A 22,575-nucleotide genomic window follows, 5' to 3' on the forward strand; every position below is an offset into this window, starting at 1 on the left:
CTTATCTTTATCTTTAAGTTTAAGCCTTTACTATATTAATCTAAATATTATAACTTTATTTATAGGTACTAAGATACGCCTCTCGCTTCTCTAATCCTCTAATTATTCCTCTAAATCCTTTAACGTTATAATTAAGGCTCCTTTAATATAAGTTATAACCTTTTCTATAATTAGGTAGTCTTAAATAACTCGTTTATCTAACTATATATAGAAATCTTCTTACTTATTATTGTGTCGCTACCTATACTACTTTTAATATAGCTATTAAAGTATATACAGCTTATCCGTAAGGAAGTATCTTCTTATTACTATGTTGTAACAGCCCTTTATATATTGTTCTTTAAACCTAGTAGGGATCCCTAAATCCTCTTCGTTTTTTTAGCTTGGTAAGCTACTTAGCTCTTAATATGCCTATCCTAGGCCTATTAGTAATTCTTTATATTAGTGCTTTATCCCTTATACGTCCTAATATACCAGATCTCTTATCTAGTTTCTATTCTTGCTATATAATAATTCTTTATCTAAATTCTTTTATGGTTTCCTTTAGTTTACGTCTTACGCTTAAATCCTTAAAGTTTTCTTACTTCTTAATTTTGGTATTAATACTTTAATCCTTTTACTAAGTCTTACTCGTAATTTCTTTAATAGTTTTTATTCTGTTGCTAAAATCTTGGTCCTATAGGATTTTTAATCCTAAGCTTACTTCTGTCTTAAGCTTAGCTCTAGCCTTAGTTTAATTAGGCTTTACTAGTGTTCTTATCTTGTTTTAAGAGTCTTAAATTTTACTTATCTTGTCTTAAGAGTTTTATATCTTTAGGAAACTTCGTCCTAAGCTTATTTATATATTACTAAACTAAGCTATTACCCTACTCTATTAGTTATCGTCTGTTATAGGTCCTTAGGCTTACCTTATCTTATCTTAAGAATCTTAGTTATCTTGTATCTTATCTTAAGAGTCTTAAGTCTTTAGCCTTTTGCCTTTATTAAGTGCTAAAGTAGTTTACTATCCTACTTCTTTTATATCTTGTGAAGTAATAGATATTATATCTAGTGGGGTCTTAATCCCTACTAATGTTCCTTACTCTATAGTAGAATTATCTTCTACTTCTTATATAACATTTCTAAGGTTTATATACTTTTAGTAAGCTACCTTCGTTGCCTTATTATTACGGAATGTTTTACCTACGTTAAACTTATTATCCTTAATGTCCGATCTGCGAACTAGTTCGTTAGTTCCTTTATATTTTATAGGTTTTAGCTCTTATAGCTAATAGCTTACGCTATACTTAGCGTTTTTATAAATTTAGTATGCGTTATTGTAACAAAACACAAAACTTTTAATTAAATATTCTTTCGTTCCTTATAGCATATTATTATCCCTCTATATATATATGTCGTCTGCTAGTTTTATCCCTTTTACTATATAATGGTTCTAACCACTCTTATAGTCTTTAACGTAATAACTTTACTTTCCATAATTTATATAAGCTCCTTCTTTAAACTATTTTTCTTATTATAGAGTCCGCCTAAATATCTTCTGCTACTAAGATCCCTAGTTTAGCCTCTGCTCTTTAGACCTTTAATTACTTAATTCTTATCCTCTAGGTTTCTATAATTTCTTATTCTATCTTTTAGATTCTTTAGTACTACTTAGGTCCATTAGCTCTGCGCTATACTATAGTTTTTAACTTTAACTTTATTATTGCGTGCCCTGCGCCTTATACGACTGTGAAACTTTATTCTAACCCTTCTTAGTCTACTCTCTTTAGTAGATCCTATTATTGATTTTAATTGCTTAATTAATTAAATTCCTAAGAGTATCCGCATCTTTTATTAGAATAATTATATCCTAGACTTTTGCCTTAAGTCCTTACTTATACTATGCTATTAGCGCCTTATTATTTTATTTAACCTATATTACTAACGTTTAAAACTGCGTTGTGTACTTAATTACTGAAGTCCTTTATACTAGGTTTTAAAGCTTTCTTTCTACTATAATAGTTGCCTTTAAGTCTCCAAATATCTGCGTTAATTATTTTATAAACTTATTCTAACTTAAGAATATATACCGGACCTCCTGGTTAGTAGTTATTATACTATATTCTTATATTTCCGTAAGGTAAGATTTAAACTACTTAAGTGCTCTTCCTATTAAGAATAATCCTATGTAAGCGACTTGATCTATAGACGTTTCTAGTTTAACTTTTTCCTATATAACTTTAAAGTGTATTTATATAAGGAATCCTTTAAGCTTTAACTTTTCTCCTAAGAATTGCTTAATTAAGGGTAACTTAACCTTAGCTGCTCCAATCCTACTAATCCTTTCTTTAAATATTTTATTATTGTCTATTAATCGATTAACTATTTCCTATAACTGTCTAATGGTGACTAACTAAGAGTTAGTATCTTCTGCTATACTAGTATTATTACCTAATCTCGATATAGTTGCTGCCGTTGACGGCGTTGTGGCTAATACTTTTGGTGGCATATTGTTTAACTTTGTTAATACTGTAACCTTAGTAGTAAATGTATAACGAAGCCTTATAGTAGGAACTACGGTGGACTTGTTAATAGGCTAGGTATATAGGTAAATAAGAAGTTAACAACGTAATAATAACTGGTGGAGTAGTTGCCTAATAGATTAACTCTAATTATATTTTAAGATTTACTATAAAGGAGAGAACTATTTAGGTAGGGACTATAGTCCTTTAAATATATAACCGTACTCCTAAGAAATCCCCTTTATACGTAAGGTACGTGTTATACGTATTATATATACGTTCCCTTTATATACCGCGTATACTGCGTATAACGTTATATAACCTTAGTTACTATTCCTCGTTATATAGCTCTATTAGTTCCATTCTAGACTGTGCCTAAATTAACTAACTAGCTTCTCCTAACTCTTCTCTAAGTAGTTATAACATTGTACTTAAAGTGTCTGTAATAGTAGTAAGTATATAAGCTAGAGCTTTTACCTATTATAGTACGGCTCTACCTAGTCTTTTATATCTCCCTACTAGAGCCTTATAGGTTATGCCTTAGGTTTTAACCCCTAGTAATAAAAGAGCTTAAGGAAGGCAGCTAGGAAGTAGAAGTAATTATCGCCTACTAGAATCGTGCTAGACAACTATAGTACCTTATTAAATAGCTAGAATGGTTAAATAAGTATAATAAATAGAAATATAAGACAGAACTTAAGAATTATTAATAACTGCTAAATAAGTACCGTAAGCGGGACACCCTAGCCTTATAGCTAAAGCGTAGGCGAAAAGTAAGTGCCGCTATTAAAATATAACCTATATTAAAGCGGAGCAGAGGACGTCCTAAGGGATTAAAGAATAAGTAACGATTGCTATAAGAACTATAGCCTTAATTTAAAAAGTACCCTTCCTAGACCTAGTCCGTTACTCTATACTAGCTAAGCAGATTATTTATATATTAGAAAATAAGCCCGTCTATAACTAGGGTCTATTTAACTAGGGTTTATAACCTACTAGTAACCTGCCGGTAGTAACCTATACCAATAACTTATATACTATTCTATATATATACTACGTAGATAACGTATAAGGCTAAAATATAGGTTAGTGGTAGGTTTAATGGGTATATAGCCTTACTATCCTAATCTGGCTATATATAAATAACCTATAACCTACCTATAAAGTATATACAGCGCTACGCTAGTATAGCGTAAGGCTAAAGTAGGGTTAGCGGCGGATTTAATAGGTATATAGCCTTACCGTTTACGAATCTGGCTGTATGCGAATAACCTATAACCTACCCGCGAGGTACTAGCGACCTACCTATATAAGCAAGCTTTAGAATATTTCTAGTCTACTAAATTTAGGCAATAGTATTAAGCTTTACTAGCTTTACCTATTAAATAGACTAATTAGGATTTTCTATACTAGGTATATAAAATCGCTATTAATTTAATTAAATGCGGGGGAGTCTTGGCAAGGCAAATCTAACTAATTAGATAACTTTAACCGCTAGTTAAAGTTCCTTAATATCTTCGCGCCGCGTATATATACCCGTCTCTTTATATATAAAATTAAGACGCTCTTTCCCCTCTAAAAATTTTTCCTTATTAAGGTTTTTTATAGGGTTTTATTAAGGCGTAAGTATATAAAGGATTGGGAATAACCCTTTTTAAAGGGGGGGCATTATTAGGTAAAACCTAAGTAGATAGTTATATAGCTGTAAGGTATAGGCGACCCTAGGGGTAATCTAGGGATAACTTGCCTGTAAGGTACGTGCTCTATATATACCTAAGGAAAACCCTTCCTACCTCGTATACAGACTCCTCCTTTTCCCTTAAGGATTTGTCTCTGTCTATATAATATACCTATTATTCTATTATTGAACTCCCTATCCATATCCTTACCTTATAATATTCTCCTTTAAATTAAGGATATTAGATATAATTACTTTATCTTATTTAAGGATAATAACTCTAGCTATGGCTTAAGTAAGAGTAATATTATTTGTATATAGAAGCAGGAGTATAGCGTTAATTACTTATTTAATGCCCCTAAGTCTCCAGACCTAAATATAATTAAAAATCACTAGTAGCTAGTTAAATAGTATATTTCTAAAGCTAACTACTAGGACAATAATAAGACTGTTAATTTTATATATAAAGGATAGAACCGTATAAAGTAATCCTTAATTAATAAGTAGGTAAGATTTATACTAAGTGTTATAGGATACCCCCGTAACACCTTATATATATCTACCTATTTTTACTAACTTAGTAACTAAAGACTAATTATAAAACGGCAATTTACGGCAATCTAACGGCAATCTGCTATATTCTACTATACTCCGCTAAGTTTTACTAAATTTTATTAAGTTCTACTAGGACTACTACCCAAATCCTATTCTGCTCTATATATATATTAACTAAGCAACTAAGCCAATAATATATATCCTTTCTTCCTATTTTCTTACCTTTTCTTCTTACGTAATGTCTTAACCTTATTATACAGTTTATATATATAGCTTAATAATATTTACCTCGTTATATACTATCGTTACTTATATTTACTCCGTAATACTATATTATATTAACCACCTATACTACTATTAAAATATAGAACGTACCTAAAGCCCCTATAATGGCAGCCGATATACTTACCGTGCTTAAAGAGCAGATAGTAGGTTTATAGACGTCCTTTATAAACGACCTCGCAGAATAAAAGGCCCAATACTAATAATTAATTAAAGCCCTTTAAGAAGAAATCCGTATCCTTAAGATACCTACGCTAGAACTTTAAGACTAAACGCTATCCCTAGAGGCCTATATACGGAACGCGAGCCCTAAACTATTAGTAGTTGTTTACCCCAAACTGACTACTATACTGCAATAATCTAAAAAACTATTAAACCCCCTTATAACGATCACCCACCAAGCCAAACGAACGCAACTAGCTAAAAAGGTACAGTGTCAAACCGAATGGTTTAACTGGCTCGGTAACTAATATATATACGTTCCCTGTCGTTACCTAACACCCCTAATATTTACTGGTAAACAATAAGAGCTTTAGTTATTCTTAAGCTGGCTTAAAAATAAGCTAACTAGTAATACTAACTGCTACCTAGCTAACTCTATTACGCCCTAAGTTAACTAGGAGAAAAGGTAGCTAACCTTATTAAACCTCTTTAGCCAAACTTAGTGTAAAGCCTAGTTAGACTTCTTAAAGCTATATATAGTAATCTAAACCGCTAGGCTACCGCTTAAAGGAAGATAAATTATATAGCTTAAGAAAAGAAAAGCCCCCTAGTATACTTCTCTAAATTTAACCATTACGTAAGGGAAATAGGCTAATGTATTTGACTACTCCCTGGGCTATACTAGTCCTCGGGCCACTCCAAAAACCACTAAAAATTAAGAAAATCGCATTTTAATATCTTGATAACGGCTTTATAATAAATTCTAAAATTCTATATCTAACCTTTAATGCCTATTCTAAGACTTTACTCTAACTTTAGAAGTAATTCATTTAGTAGTTCTAGAGGAATAGCAATTTAGTTCAAAATTGGGGGCTAAAACTCAATATCTTGATAACGGCTAGGCTTATTATTCTAGAACTTTAACAGAAGTCTTAGAATAGGTATAAAAGGCTAGCTATAAATTTTTAGAATTTATTATAAAGCCGTTATCAAGATATTAAAATGCGATTTTCTTGATTTTTAGTAGTTTTTGGAGTGGCCTAAGGACTAGTATGGCCTGGGGAGTGGTTAAACACGTTAGAATAACTCCGTACTAATTAGTAGCCTTATTAAATCCCTAAGCCCTAAACTAAAAACTTTCCTAATAGGCATAGACCTACTAGAAGCCCTTAGTGCCTATATAAATATTATTAACAAATAGTATAATAATATACTACATCTAATATTAAAGCCCGCTCCTTAATACAATATAACAACCCTATAAGTCCCTACTAAGTTATCTTCTTAGCCTAAGTACCTTAATGCTATAGACATTAACTCTAGAACCCTAGAGTATGCCCTACTAGGGTCCCTTAAATAAGAATAACGTATTAAGCTAGGCCTTTACTTTAAATGCAGAAGCAAGGCTTACATCTTAAGATACTACTCCGTCCCTATACCCTAACAGCTAATACTAGCAGCCATTTACTATATTAATCCGCTTACCTAGTTTTAGCCCTATATTTAATAAGCACCACTTATAAGGATAAAGCTATAACTAATGTTCTATAGGAACCCCTTCCTACTTACTACTAAAAGGTGCATTCTAAAGTTAAGTCGCTCTTTAGGATAGCTATATTATAGGATCTCGTTAAATGCCTTAAATATTATAAATCCTAACTCTTAGAATTGTAGTATAACCGTTAACTACTATCTTTAGTAGAAAGGTTAATAGGCTAATACTTAAGTCCTAATTAATATAGGAGCTAGCGGTATAGAATTTATTAATAAGATCTTTATATAAAATAATAGGTTTACCCTAATACCCCTTAACCGGTATATTAATATATTTAGATTTAATAGTAAACGCACTATTTTAGGCCGTATTATCCACGGAGTAGCTCTAAGACTTTAATACCTAAACTACAAAGAATTAATTAAGCCTTTTATTAATACCCTAGGTTACCTAGTAATTCTTAAACGGCCCTAAATAAAGCTATATAAAGTAGTTATTAATTAAAATAACCTTAAGCTTTTATTTACTGCTCCGCATTATAAGTGGGAATGCTTTATAATATACTATTCTAACCCTAAACTAAAATTTAGGAAATCTACTAAAATCTATTAGCCTAAGATTTCTACTAATATCTACCATACGCCTAAGGAATTTACTAAATTCCACTAATGTAAGATTTTCACTAATATCTATTAAGGATTGGAAAATCCTACTAAACCCTATAAATTAATCCTAAGCACTATACTGCTTAAAGCTAGGTAGAAGCTTAAGCTTACTACGCGAAGATATTAAAAGGACTAGTATTCTACTATAAAAATGATACTTAAAGAACCTAAACCTAAATCTAATACTAACTCTATATCTAATACTAAACCTAAAATTAAGTAAGAAACTATATAAGAAACTACAGATAACCAAAGCCTACTTAACGCCCTAGATATCCATATAAATAGAGCTACCCTACTAGCGCAACTTGCTAAGAGACCTAAATATATAATCTTCGCTATTACTATAGCTAATATTAAGAAGGCCTTAATACTAAAGAATTATACCGACCCTACTATAAAGGTACTAGTAGAGTACTATAACTGCCTAGAGGTATTTTTATAAAAGGAAGCCGATAAGCTACCAGAATACTACCCGTATAATTATAAGATTATACTTAAAGAAGGAAAGCAGCCTAGATTTAAACCCCTATATAGAATATTCTAAAATAAACTCTAAGTACTATAGAAGTACCTAGACAAAAACCTAAGTAAAGGATTTATTAGAGTAAGCTCTTTACCTATAGCTGTATTAGTAATCTTTATTAAAAAACCAAGTAGCGGACTATGTTTTTACGTAGACTACTAAGCTCTTAATGCCGTTACTGTTAAGAACTAATATCCGATCCCGCTAATATAAGAAACGCTAAATTAACTAAGTAAGGCTTGCTTCTACATAAAGCTTAATATTATCTCTATATTTAACTATCTCCGTATTATAAAAAAAAGATAAATAGTTTACTACTTTCCGTACCCGGTATAGATTATTTAAATACTTAATAATACTATTTAGCCTTATAAACGCTCTAAGCTCGTTTTAATATTATATAAATAATACCCAATATCCCTACCTAGATATCTTCTATACTGCTTATATTAATTAATAATTCATTACTTAACGTCCGATTCGGATCCCTATTAGGCCCACGCGGACTACTCCTTATATACATATAGGGAGAAAACTCTATTTAAGAAAACCCTGTAATCCATCTTTCTACCTTTTAGGACTCGCCTATAAGGCGCCTACGGGGCGCCTATAAGTCACCTATAGTGCTTCTACTACCTTACTTTTTAACCTCCTTAGGAACCACTACTGCCGTAACAAGCCTACGGACGCGCTAGTATTATATACTTTACTCTACTACTATAGAGTTATTAGGGGGCACCCGTTGCTCGCCCCCCCCGCCCTCTATTACTATTTCCCTTATAACCCGGAACTAGTTTAGTATATTTTAGCTAATAAGCTATTAGGTAACCGCCTTAAGGCCTTTTTATATTAAGAGCAGTATATTATAGTTCTCTATGCCAGCTACTAAGAGTATTACTTTTTAGTTAGTGCGTAAGGGGCATAACAGTATTACATATTTTTGTATCTGTTTTAGCCAGCTATATTTACATCTTAGGCTACCTACTAGGATACCCACCTAGTAGAGCCAGTCTTTTAGTCCTATTATTTCTGTTCCTAAGAGTGTTGCTATTATATTTTCTGCCTTTATTAGGCCTTCTTAGAGCCCTAAAGTGTTTACCCCCTATAGCGTTAACTATGCTACAGCTTAAGTTCCTCTTGCCTTAGTTAGCCTCTGTACCTTTAACTCCTATATATCTTTTTAGCGTTAGTCTAACCAGTATTATATTATAGTAGATAGTTTCCTAGCGTTTTTTTATACTCTACTTTAGCTCCTTTCTCTCTTACTATTATCTTTACTAGCCTCTTATACGTCTCCCTTTCTCCTCTATATAGGCCTAGGCCCTAAAGCAGCACTATTCTTCTTCTACTTTCTTTACTTATTTCTCTAATATATCTTCCCTACTTTAGGGTTATTAGTTTGTTCCCCTATAGGGCGCCCTAGGGTCCCCCTATAGTTTATTTAGGCGTGTCTTAATATACTTTATAACATTAGAGTTATATTTATTTTACGCCCTTTATATTATAGCGGCTTTAATATATAGTTATAGGGGGGGAATATTGGCTTCCTTCTTAAGTAGTGCTGTGGCCGTTCGCTTATATGCGCCTATTATACTCTAAAGGCAGGCTATTTAGACCTTTTAGAGTAGTTTAAGGAGCGACTTAGGGGGGCCTTTTTTAGATTCTCTAATGGCCTAAATATTAGACCTATACGTTATAGTTAGCCGGACAACTGCTATATATAGTAGGCGTAACCTCTAAAAGCATGGACCCTATATAGAATTAACGATCCTAGATAATATAATGTACTATACTTAGCCCTTATAGGCTACTTACGCCGTATATGCGCTCTACCGGAGCTTACTATCTACCTATACTCCTAATACCCTTAGGCCCTAAACTGGTTAACTCCTAAAGCCTTAAATGCGAATTATATACTAGAAATCTATAGATTAGTTGCGTTTTCTTATAAAATGGATTAGCTAGTATTTCTCTGGTAATAATTAGACTCTATATCGTCTTGCCTATTCTATATAGGTGTTATAAGCTTTCTCTAGTATTCTACAATTCTCTGCGGCTATTAGCTCGTATATAATTAGGTTTATATNNTNAANAAAGCCTATCCCNTNGGTCGCCCCTTCCTTAAAGGAGTTAAGTAGGTTGCTTATAAAGAAAAGGAAGAGTATAGGCAAGAGGGGTAATCCTTATGGTATTCCTGTTATAACTGTAATAGGGGGGCTCTAGTATCTGCTAGAGACTAGTAATATTTCTTTTTAACCTATAAACCCTTAAACAAATTATATAATCTATTCTAGGAAGCCTTTTACCCTAAGGATATATAGAAGACGCTTATAGGGTATGTTATTATAGGCGCCACTAATATCTAGGCTAAGCATTAATACTATAAAGTCCCTTCGCATCGCCTATACAGATTTAATGGTGGTAGCGAGTAGCGTAAGTACTAATAGTGTTAAGCGGTTCTTTCTTGCCCCTATTTAGCTCTATAGTAGTAGGGCGTATTTCTTAGCTATATTTACTATATAGTCCGCTATTACCTTTTCTAAGATCTTGCTAAGGGTGTTTTCTAAGGCAATAGGGCGGTAGCTTTCTGGGATTAAGTAATTTGCTTTACCTTCTTTTTATAGGATAACCGTTATTATAGATCTTCTAAGTTATAGGTAGTAGCCTATAGCAAAGTATGCTCTAGCTATATCTGTAAGCTAGGGTGCTATAAATAGTCTATAGGTCTTTAGGGCCTTATTTAGGATCCTATCTAGTCCTAGTACTATATTATTTAAAAAGTGGCTAATAGTTCTGGCCATTTCTTCTGTTATTATATTGCTATTGACCTACAGGCGAGTTACTAGTGTTTTACCTATAATGTCACTAAGGTCTGCTAGAGCCGGTTAGGGGAAGAACCTTTTTATAAGGATCTTTACCTTCTTATTATTATTGTTAGTGGCCTGTAATTCCCCTACTCTTTATAGGGGTAATAGGTGTAGGTCTTCTGCTAGTCGCCCTACCTTTTTTTTTTTACCTATTTTACTATAGCCCATAGGCCCTTATTATAGGGGAGGCTCGAATTAAAAGTATGCTTATTTATAAATCGTCTCCAGTTATTCCTTACTTCTTTTTTTAGGGTATTCTTTAACTAGTTTCTTATATCTTTATATTATCTCTTATCTTTAAGGTTATAGCTACTTAAGTATTTCTTTCTTACTCGTCGTTAGCTAGCTATAAGAACCGCGTATTATGCGGACCATATATGTCGCATATAGGGGCCCGGTTTTAAGACCGGGCAGTACTCTTTTAACCTATTTTTAATTGCTGCCTAGATCCTTTCTAGTCTTTAGTCGATTTCCTTAGGGGTAGCTAATAAGCCTTACTTATTTAGTATCGGGTAGATTTCTTCTAGGTCTTAGAGTTGTTGTTTAACTATATTAAGGAAGCTATCTGCCTTAAGCATCCTTATTACGTATCTTTTACTATTTAGTTACGCCTTAATATCTAAATCTAGCTATATCTGGATAGGGATATAGTCTAAAGTAAGTGCCTATTCTTTTTTAGGGTTATACCTTTTAAGTCTCTGGTATAGGCCTTCATCCATAAATATAAGGTTAATTATACTTTTGGCAGATCCTTGTTGCTATATAATTGCTCTAGGGGGGGTAGCCAGCTTAAGGCCCTAGGTATCTATAGCTTTTAGTAGGCACTCTACCTATTATTTAGCAGCAATATAAATACCCCCCTACTATAGGTAATAGAGGTTTATATCTCCTAATAGGATAGACTCTGTGCCTTTGGTTTTAAGTAAGCTTATTACTAATATAATATTCTCTATTTATAGGACCCCTTTAACCCTAGGGTTATATACATTAATAATTTATACCAGTCCTCTATATATCTAGATTGTTATAACTATAATATCTAGATTAACTGCCTACTATAACTATAAGGATAGGCTAATAGTCTTACTAATTATAAAGCACATGCATATAGCTGCTTTTAGTTTATATAGGAGCTAGAATCCTTAGGGGCAGTATATTAATTATATATAGGTATTATAGTACGGCTCTTATATAGTAAGGATATAGTATTTCTCTAGGTCTAGGCTGTCTAGTAAAGGCCTTATAAGACGGTGGTTTGTATTGCTATAGTTATACTATATAATGGATAGGTGGCGGACCCCTAGTAAGGGTCCTTTACCTCTTTATCGTTCCTTACTTCTTCTATTTCTACTTTCTCTAGGATATTTAGAACTTCTATCTCTTATATCTACATCCTAGTTACTACTTATTTTATATAGAGCTTTTTATTCCCGTGTTTTGTGTTCCTACTAGCGCTTTTATATTTAAATCTATTATTATCTCCAGTTCTTCCCCTATTCTTACTAGTTAGCTATACGCCCTTTAAAAGTTGGCTACAAATGTTATATTTACCGCGTTAAGTCTAATTCTTAATTATCCTGGTTTTAAGCTTACTATAGCTATCTATAAGGGTCTTCCTATAGGGCGTCCTCTCCTTTATATCCTCTATAACCCTTATATCCCTATATAGTCTAGTAATATCGCATAGCATCGCTTCTAGCCCGTTAAGGCTTGGGATAGCTAGCTTAGCCCCCTAGTATTAAAGGTAGGGAACGCTAGAAAGGCACCTACGCCCCCTATTACGGCACTGGCAGAACTTAGTAGAACTTAGCGGAACTTTACATCGGTAAGTTGCCACAGATTGCCACAGATTGCCGCATATTGCGATTACGTAACGCGAAGATCTTATAAAACACCGAATGGCGCTACTCTTCTTCTCCTTTTCTTTCCCTAGCTTTAGATTCTCGTTTATAGATAATCTAATTATATAGGCTTGCGCGACCCTTTTACCGTACTTATATCTCAATTAATTAAGTCGCTAATATTATCTAAAGCTTACTCTACTCTTTCTTTCTAAGAAGGAACTTAAATATATCTATAAGAACACAGAATAGGACCCTAAGGATATTACTAGGACTATAAGGACAGGACCTAAAAGAAAAGAACAGAACCCTAAGGAAAGAACCTATAAGATACGCATAGACTAAAACCCCTAAAGAAATTACCCGGAATTACCTAATACCCCTACCACTATGCCACAAACTATAGTAGTAGGTAAAGCAGCTGTAGAACCCTTAAATACTTTAGACAAAGAAATAATTAACGTTTTAACCCCCTAGGCGGAGCTTACGGCTGCTAATACTAAAATTAAATAACTGCGAGAGCTGCTTAAAGCTAGAGATACCCCTATATCTAATAATAAGTTATTATTAGATAACTAAAGACTTACTATAGTCCTTTAGGCCCTATCCTAGCGCCTTAGTGGATCTACTAAGGCCTATATAGCACTAAAGTGGTTAATAAAGGTCGCGGATCCCCTGCTACTTATAAACGGAACCAACCCTATATTTAATAATTAGAAGCTTTAATTACGGGATAAGCTTAAAGTTAATATAAACCACTTTCCTAACGCCTAAGCTAGAATAGCCTACGTTTTCGGCTATACTAGCGGAGACACCTAGACGTATTTACGCCCGCGATATACTAAAGACTTAGCAAACCCCTTTATCCCTAAAGAAGAAATAATTAAATACTTATCTTTTATTTATAAAAACCCTTTTAAAGTATAAAACGCCCGCCTTAGCTATAAAAGCCTAAATATAAAAATAACGGAGACCTTTTCGGCCTTCTAAACCCGCTTTTTATACCTGGCTAAATAGGCCTAGATCCCCTAGAAAGACCTACTACTAGACCTCTTTAATAAGCTTACCCTAGACCTACAGCGGGCCGTATTACTAGCTTATACTACGGTATAAACGTTAAAGGAACTTATGGACTATTACCTAGCTATTAACTAAGGCCTCTATTAAATTAAGGTACGCGCTAACTAGCTAAAAACTAGAAACCTTATAAACTAGGCCGCAAGTACTATAAGTACGGCCTATAGTGCCCTAGTATAATCGGCAACTCCTATAGTTAACCCAGCAGCTAGCCGCGTAGCTACCCCTACTATAGGCCTAGTGTACACCCGGTCTATATATAGCGACCCCTATATATAGGCCCTTAGCGATTAAGGAGCTTGCTTCTTATGCGGTTAAATAGGCTACTTTATAAAAAACTACCTAATAAAGGTAAAGATAAACGAGGTCCTATTAATTTAGGAGGATAGTATAGAGTTAAAAAAAGAGGAACCCTAAAGAAAGACTTCTCTTTAGGGTTAAAAGGGATTAATATGTTATATATTAATCTGGGTTGGCTAGTTAGTAAAAGAAGCTATACTATCCCTTATACTTTATTTCGCAATAAATATTAAGTTTTAACCTCTGCTTTAGCTAACTTAGGAGTAAATACCTTTACCTTAATTAATANAAAGTGCGCTATAAAACTNGCTAACTTTTTAAATNTANNCNTTAAAGAACTNCCNAAACTANTNCCTATTNGCGGTTATAANGGANNNATAGGNNTACCTATTATAACTATCTTATAGATCTACCTCCGCGTTAACGGATAAAGGTAGTATAATGTCCCCTTCCTTATTATGGACCTTAGAAGCCATAATATAATCTTAGGGAGAAAATAGCTAGCCTATTTAGGCTTATAGCTTAACATATGGAATAGGCAGCTTATCTAGCCCAAAACTATGCCCCTAATGCCTTCCTTTATAAAAGAGATTAGTATTATAATAGAAAACCTTATACGGCTATAGATAAATACCGTTTACTAGGCCGATGTAACGCGTAGGGATTAGGCTTTTAAGAAGGATATATAGCTTAATCCGTAACGGATCCGTATACTATACCGCCCCTAGACTGCCTATATTACACTACCCGCACTAGAGACTTAGGAAGTTGGTAGTGGCCTAGCTAAGTCCCTAATAAAGAACTTAGGCCCTATATAGCCATAAAGAAAGGCTAGGGACATTAAATAATATACTAAACTAATAGACTGAAAGAACAACTTGCGGAAAATGGAACGTAAGCTAAGGAAGACTATAAACCCTATACCGTAAAATACGGCCTAATAAATATCTATAAAGAAACCTATAGACCTCCCGCCAGTTAATATCTGCTATATTAGCGCTATAGGATTCTACTAAAACCTAGTTTAACCTAATACCGTTACCTTTATAACTAGCTTATACGAAATTAATTAAATAATTAAAGAAAAAGAAGCCCTAGCCTAAGAGAAAAGCGAGCTTATAGATAAGGAGCTAGTAAAACAAAAACTGCCCCGTTAATACTAGAAATTTAAAAATACCTTCTCTAAAGTAGCGTCTAATATACTCCCGCCTTACCGACCATATAACTATAAGATTAAAATTAAGCCGGATAAGGTGGTTACCCTTAGCTATAGCCCCCTCCGATAGTAATCTACTGCTAAATTATAGGCTATAAAGTAATATTTTATTAATAACCTAGATAAGGGCTTTATTAAGCCTAGTTAAGCCCCTTTTAACTTACCTATTCTCTTTACTAAAAAGCTAAATAGAGGACTTTGTTTTTGTATTAACTACTATAAGCTTAATAATTTAACCCTTAAAGACCGCTACCTACTACCTTTACTTAATGAGACTTTAGCCCGAATAAGTAGAGCTAAGATCTTTATAAAGCTTAATATCCGCTAGGCTTTTTACTAGATTAGGATGGACCCTAAATTAGAAGACTTTATTACGTTTTAGACCTATTACAGAATGTATAAATATAAAGTACTGCCTTTTAAACTAACTAACGGACTGGCTCTATACCAACGATATATAAATGACGTACTATTTAACTACCTTAATGACTTCTGTATAGTATACCTAGATAATATTATAATCTACTCTAAAAACGAATTAGAATATAAAGAGTATGTCTATAAAGTCCTATAACGGCTTTAGGAAGCTAGCCTCTAAGCCAATATTAAGAAGTTAGAATTTAGTGTTAAGCGTATAAAGTACCTAAGGTTTATTATTAGTATAAACGGGATTAAGGTAGACTTAGAAAAGACGGCCGTAATTAATTAATAGGTACCCCTAAGGACCGTAAAGGGGGTGTAGTTATTTTTAGGGTTCTATAACTTTTACTAACGCTTTATTAAGAACTATAGCAGGATTACCTAGCTACTAAGCTAAACTAGCTAATTTACAATAAAGAAATGCTGGCTATTATCTCTAGCTTTTAGCACTAGCGAGCCTAACTAAAAGGCACCCCTAAGTCTATTTAGGTAGTTTCCAATTATAAGGCCTTAGAATATTTTATAATAATAAAGGCCCTTATAGCCCGATAGGCGCGCTAGGCGGATACCCTATCTTAGTTTAACTTCCTAATTATATATAGGCTAGGCGCTACTAACCATGTAGACGCTCTTATAAGGCATAAACAGGATATAAATAACTAGATAGCTATAAAGATCTTATTACGGACCTAAGCGCTACTATAACTAGAGTATCTTAACTCCTAAATACGGGCAGAACTAAATACAGACTCTTTAGATGCTGAGATATGCCCTATTAACTCTATAGAACTGGACCTTATTAATAAACTGCTGTAGGTAAACTATACGGCCCCTTCTCTATAGGAGTACTGTGAAAAGGCAAAGAACGTTTCTAGCCTATAGTCCCTTAAAAGTGGACTACTTAAGCACCGCGAACGGCTATTAGTAGCAGAGAAACAGAATTTACGGACTTAGCTTATTGCCGAAGCATATACCTAGGTCTCTACGGCCCACCCTAAAAAAAATAAAACCTATAGGATTATTAGCGACCGCTATTACTAGCCCGGAATAATTATAGATATTAACCGCTATATACGGAACTGCAATAACTGCTATAGGTTTATAATTTTACGAGATAAGACCCTAGGACTATTAAAACCCCTCCTAATACCTAACCGCCCCTAGTAATATATCTCTATAGACTTTTATAAGCTACCTCTAGACTATAACGGATATAATATGGTTATAATCCTAGTTGACCGCTTTAGTAAGCGCCCGTTTTTAATTCCCTGTTATAAGAATATTAATGCTAAAGAGGTAGCCTAGCTGTATATCTACTACGTCTACCGAATTTACGGACTATTAGATACTATTATATTTAACTATAGGCCGTAGTTTATATTAGCCTTTTAGAATAAGTTTACTTAGATCTTAGGCATTAAGCTAAAGCTTTCTATAGTATATTACCCCTAGACAGATAGTTAAATAGAGATTATAAATTAATACTTGGACTAGAGACTTTAGCCTTTTATTAACTACTTCTAGGATAACTGGGCTAAACTATTGTCCTTAATAGACTACGCCCAAGTAACCCTACCCCATAACTCTACCGGATTTGCCCCTATTTAACTAGAAATGGGTTACCTACCCTATATAAGCTTTAACTAAGAAAGACTAAATGGGCCCTAGACTATACGCGAAAAACTATCTTATAAGGAAGCCTAGCAGTACGCTAAGCGCTTAGAAGAAGCTTAAAAAGTAGCCCGTATAAACCTAAAAAAGGCCCAGAAATTAATAAAATAGTAGGCGAATAAGTATAGGCGCGAGCCTGACTTTACTATAGGCGATATAGTCTAGATTATAATAAAGAACTAGAAGATAGAACGGCCTAGCTATAAGCTAAACTATAAGATAGTAGGACCGTATAAAATTCTTAATAAAGTAGGCAACTTATATAAGGTTAAGCTCCCAGACTTAATTAAAGTTTACCCTATTTTCTTACTAGATAAGTTATAGAAAGCTATGAATAACCTACTACCTAGACAAAAGAATAAACCTCCCCTACTAATTTAAGTTAATGGCGATAATAAATGGGAAATTAAAGAAGTGCTAGCCTATAAACTTATAAAGGGAACGTTAAAGTATTATATTAGTTGGAAAGGATATAACCTAGACCCTACTTAGTACCCTATATAGAACTTTATAGGTAGTCCCTATAAGCTCTAGGAGTTTTATAACCGTTACCCTAATAAACCTAGACCGCTAAAGTACCTAGATAAGTGGATAGAATGCTAGTATAATAAAGATAATAAGCTATTAAAAGAACATAAGGATAAAAACACCCTAAAAATTTCTTAGTTATGTAAGGTATTAAGATATCTAGGAACTTCGACCGGCGGTTAAAGTTATCTAATTAATTAGATTTTCTTATTAAGACTTTTAGCAACAAAGCCTAAGGGCAGGCTTTTTTAGAGGGGGGGGTAATATTACGGCACTAGCAGAACTTAGTAGAACTTAGTAGAACTTCGCACCAATAAGTTACCACAGATTGCCACAGATTGCCGTATATTGCGATTATGTGACGCGAAGATCTTATAAAACACCAAACAGCGCTGCTCTTCTTCTCCTTTCCTTTCCCTAGTTTTAGATTCTCGTTTATAGACAATCCAATTATACAGGCTTACGCGACCCTTTTGCCGTACTTATATCTCGATTAACTAAGTCGCTAATACCCCCCTAGCTTATCGCCTATTATTTCTATTTATATAACCTTATATATAGTTATTCCCGTAGCTATTAAGCCCTTATCTTCCGTCTCCTATATTTAATATAGTCTTCTCTCTCCTACGCCTTATATATGCTTTAGTAGCAGTTTACGCATTTTATTTAGTCTTAATTTAAGTAGTGTCTTATATTATAAGGGCCTATATAGTGGCTATAGCACACCTATACTGCGTATATAGATTAGGTGTATCCCTATTATATATAGCAATAGTATTATTCTAGGTATAGTCTGTGGTTATAAAGCCTTATATTATATATAAGGCCGTTTATAATTATTCCTTTTTAGATAAGGAGTTTTTATATTCTTAGTATATATATACTAATAATAAGGGAGCCATACGTTTATTTAGCGTCTCCCTAATAAGTCTCTAGCAACCCTTATATCCTCTTATTATTCTTATTATTTACTTAGTTTATATTTTCCTATTAAAGCTATTAAATTTAGGTAATCTTAAGTCCTAGTATAAGGCGTTCCGTTTATCTTACTATCTTTTATATAATTGCTATATTGTCTACCTAGCGTCTCTTTTCTACCCTAAGGCTTATAGGGACTGCTAGGACTTTAACTAGGTAATCCTTATAGAGTACTTTTATACCAATACGTTCTTCTAGCCTATCCCCTGCCCTTACGGCTTATTCCTTTACCTATTAGTCCTTTAGAGTAACTCTAATATCTTCGCTCCTAAGGTATTGGACTATAATAGCGTTATAGACCTCTTTATAGATTTCTATAAGGACTTCTGTTTCTAATTATCCCTAAAGCCCCTTTACTTTTTCTATATTTAGTTATATTATAATTATATACCCAGTTATTATCTTAAGGGGGGTAAGTTCCCTATGCTATAGAAGTGCAGCTATAGTAGCCTAGGTGCGGTTTGCCGGTAAAGGGGGGCTTTATTTATTTTTAATTTTACTTAGCCGTTAGAGGATTTAGTTAAGGGTTTGCTAAAGGGGTATCTAAGGTTTGCTAAACTAGCGGAGCTATTCTACTAGCTATATTAGATTGTTATAGCTAATAGTTACTCCCCCATAATTCTAGGTACTAAACGCGTCTAGTAGGCTTTATATTTTATTAGATGCCTTCTTAATAAAGGTATTTCCACTTTATGGTGTGGCATTCGCCCGTCTTTATTGTGGAGGGCCATTGCTAGGCGTAGTTCTGGCGGTCGCGCGCGGGTGTAAACCACCGTCGTTCGACGTATGCCTCCCTTGCGATGCATGCATCTTAGGGGGATTTTCTAGGTGTTTTATAGGGTTCTTTTAGTTGGTTTTAGTCTTTTTGGGCCGGGTATAGCAAGAGCTCCAATCGAATTGTTCCTTTTTGCTATACTTTTATTAGCTTTAACACGAAGCCTAATTCTATTACTGCTTATATTAATAATATCCTAATATATAGTAATAACCTAACTAAATACCGGAAACACGTTAATTTTATTCTATAAGCCCTATAAGGAGCTAGTCTATAATTAGATATAGATAAATGCAAATTTTATAAAACGGAAGTTTTATACCTTAGGCTTCTTATTTCTATAAATAGTATATAAATAGACTTAAAGAAAGTTAAAGTAATTATAAACTAGTAAGAACCTAAAAATGTTAAGGACGTAAAAGCCTTTATAGGATGTGCTAATTTCTACTAATAGTTTATTAATAACTTCTTTACCCTAGTTTTACCTTTTATAGCCCTAATATAAAAAGATAAAGCCTTTATCTTTAATAAGGAATATAAAAAGGCCTTTACTTACCTAAAGGTTATATTTACTACCGCGCCTATACTCTAACACTTTAACTTAAACTAGAAGAGTATTATAGAAGCTAACTTATCTAACTACGTTACTAGAGGTATTTTAATTTAATATAATAACGAAGGAGTATTATACCCTATAGCATACTTTTCAAAATAACTAAGTTTAGCCGAATATAATTATAAGATCTACAATAAAGAACTATTAGTTATTATTAGATGTTTTAAGTAATAGCGACTAGAACTAGAAGGTGCTAAATTCCTAATTATAGTTCTTAGCGATTATAAGAACCTATAATACTTTATAACTATAAAATAGCTAAGCCACCACTAGGCCTATTAGTTAGAATATCTATCTTATTTCTAATTCTTAATTACATACTAACTAGGCGCTTAAGGCTAAAAGCCTAACGCCCTAATATAATGCACGCAGGACGCGCTGGTACTAAAAGAAGCGCACTCCTACTATAACTAGACCCTACTAAAGACCTTATGGTATACGTCCTTAAAATAACTAATTAATTAATTAAATAGATTATAATTAACGAATACCCAAATAATAAGTTTATCTAAAAGACACTTAATCTAATTTAAGATAGCGTTAAATGCTTTAAAAAGATCTCTTTAAGTAAATATAAAGCTTATAGAGACCGTTTATACTACTAAAACCGCCTAGTTATACATAATCATAACGAACTTAAGCTTAAGCTTCTTAAATATATACACGATTTACTAGTAGCCGGATACCTAGGCTAAGAAAAAAACTCTAAAATTACTTTAATAAGAATACTATTAGCCGAATATATATAATATAATACGAAGATACGTCTCTAGCTACTATATCTATTAATAAGTTAAAGCTTTATATAAGACGTATAACGACCTTTTAAAGCTACTACCTATTCCAGACCGAAGATAGAAAGATATCTTAATTAACTTTATTATGGATCTCCCCGTAAGTAAAAGCTGTATAAATATTATAGTAGTTATAGACTAACTATCTAAGATAAGACACTTAATCGCCTACCCTAATATATTAGCACCTGCTATTGCCTAGCTATTCCTAGATTATATATAGAAACTTTATAAACTTCCTAAAACAATTATCTCTAATAAAGGTAGCTAGTTTATCTTTATATTTTAGAAAAAATTAACTACCCAACTCTATATTAAAGCACTATTATTTATTATATACTGCTTAGAGACGGATAGCTAAATAGAATATATAAATACTATAATAAAATAGTATATTTGGATATACACATTATATTTATAGGATAACTGGATTAACTAGCTTATATTTACTAAGTTTACTATAAATAACTTTATCTTAGAAACTATAAAGGTCTCCCTATTCCTAGCTAACTATAGCTAGTATCTATAAATAGGTTTTAAACACTTTAGTAATGTTCCTTACCCTACCTATTATACCTTATAAGTTATAAAAGTAAATAAATTTATAGAAAAGATAGAAGAACTATAATAGTTCCTTACTAATAAAATAATATAGGCTTAATCTATCTATAAAGCTATAGCGAATAAGAAATAAACCCTAGTACTAGCCTATTAAATTAGTAACTTTATTTAGCTAAATATAAGAAATCTAAATATAAAATAACCTACTAAGAAACTTAATTAGAAAAACGCTAGCCCTTATAAAGTTAAGAAGGTTATCTTCTCTTACGCCTACTAACTAAGGCTCCCTAATATGGTTAAAATCCACCCTGTATTCTATATATTAGTCCTCTACCCTACTACCCCCGTATTAGATACCCTGCCTAAATAAATATAGGATCCTCCCCTACTAGTTAAAGTAGATAATAAAAACGAGTACTTTGTTAAAAGAATTAATAATATTAAGTATAATAAAAGGAAATGCTAATATATATACCTTATAAAATAGAAAGGCTTTACTAAGCCCTTATAGGAACCTATTAACTTTATAGTACTTATATAAGCCACAGAAGACTTTTATAAACTTTCCCTAAAACTATTATAGCCCTATCTCGCAAAAGCTTAAGTTTAAAGGGGGGGTACTATTATAGGATACCCCTATAACACCTTATACACATCTACCTATTTCTACTAACTTAGCAACTAGAGATTAAATATAAGATAGCAATTTACGGCAATCTAACGGCAATCTGCTATATTCTGCTAAGTTCCACTAAATCCTGCTAAGTTCTACTAGGACTACTACTTAAATCCTATTCTGCTCCGTATATATATTAACTAAGTAACCAAGCTAACAATATATACCCTTTCTTCCCGTTTTCCTACCTTCTCTTCTTACGCAATGTCTTGACCTTATTACATAGTTTATGTATATAGCTTAATAATATCTACCTCGTTACATATTATCGTCGCTTGTACTTACTCCGTGACACTAAGTAGGCTAGACACCCACCTTAATCGCAATAGCTATATAACTACGTTTTAATATTACAACTTCTGAATTTTAACTATATATAAGTTCTATATAG

The sequence above is a fragment of the Cenococcum geophilum genome, assembly GCF_001692895.1.
Source record: "Cenococcum geophilum 1.58 unplaced genomic scaffold K441scaffold_52, whole genome shotgun sequence".
Lineage (NCBI taxonomy): Eukaryota > Fungi > Ascomycota > Dothideomycetes > Gloniales > Gloniaceae > Cenococcum > Cenococcum geophilum.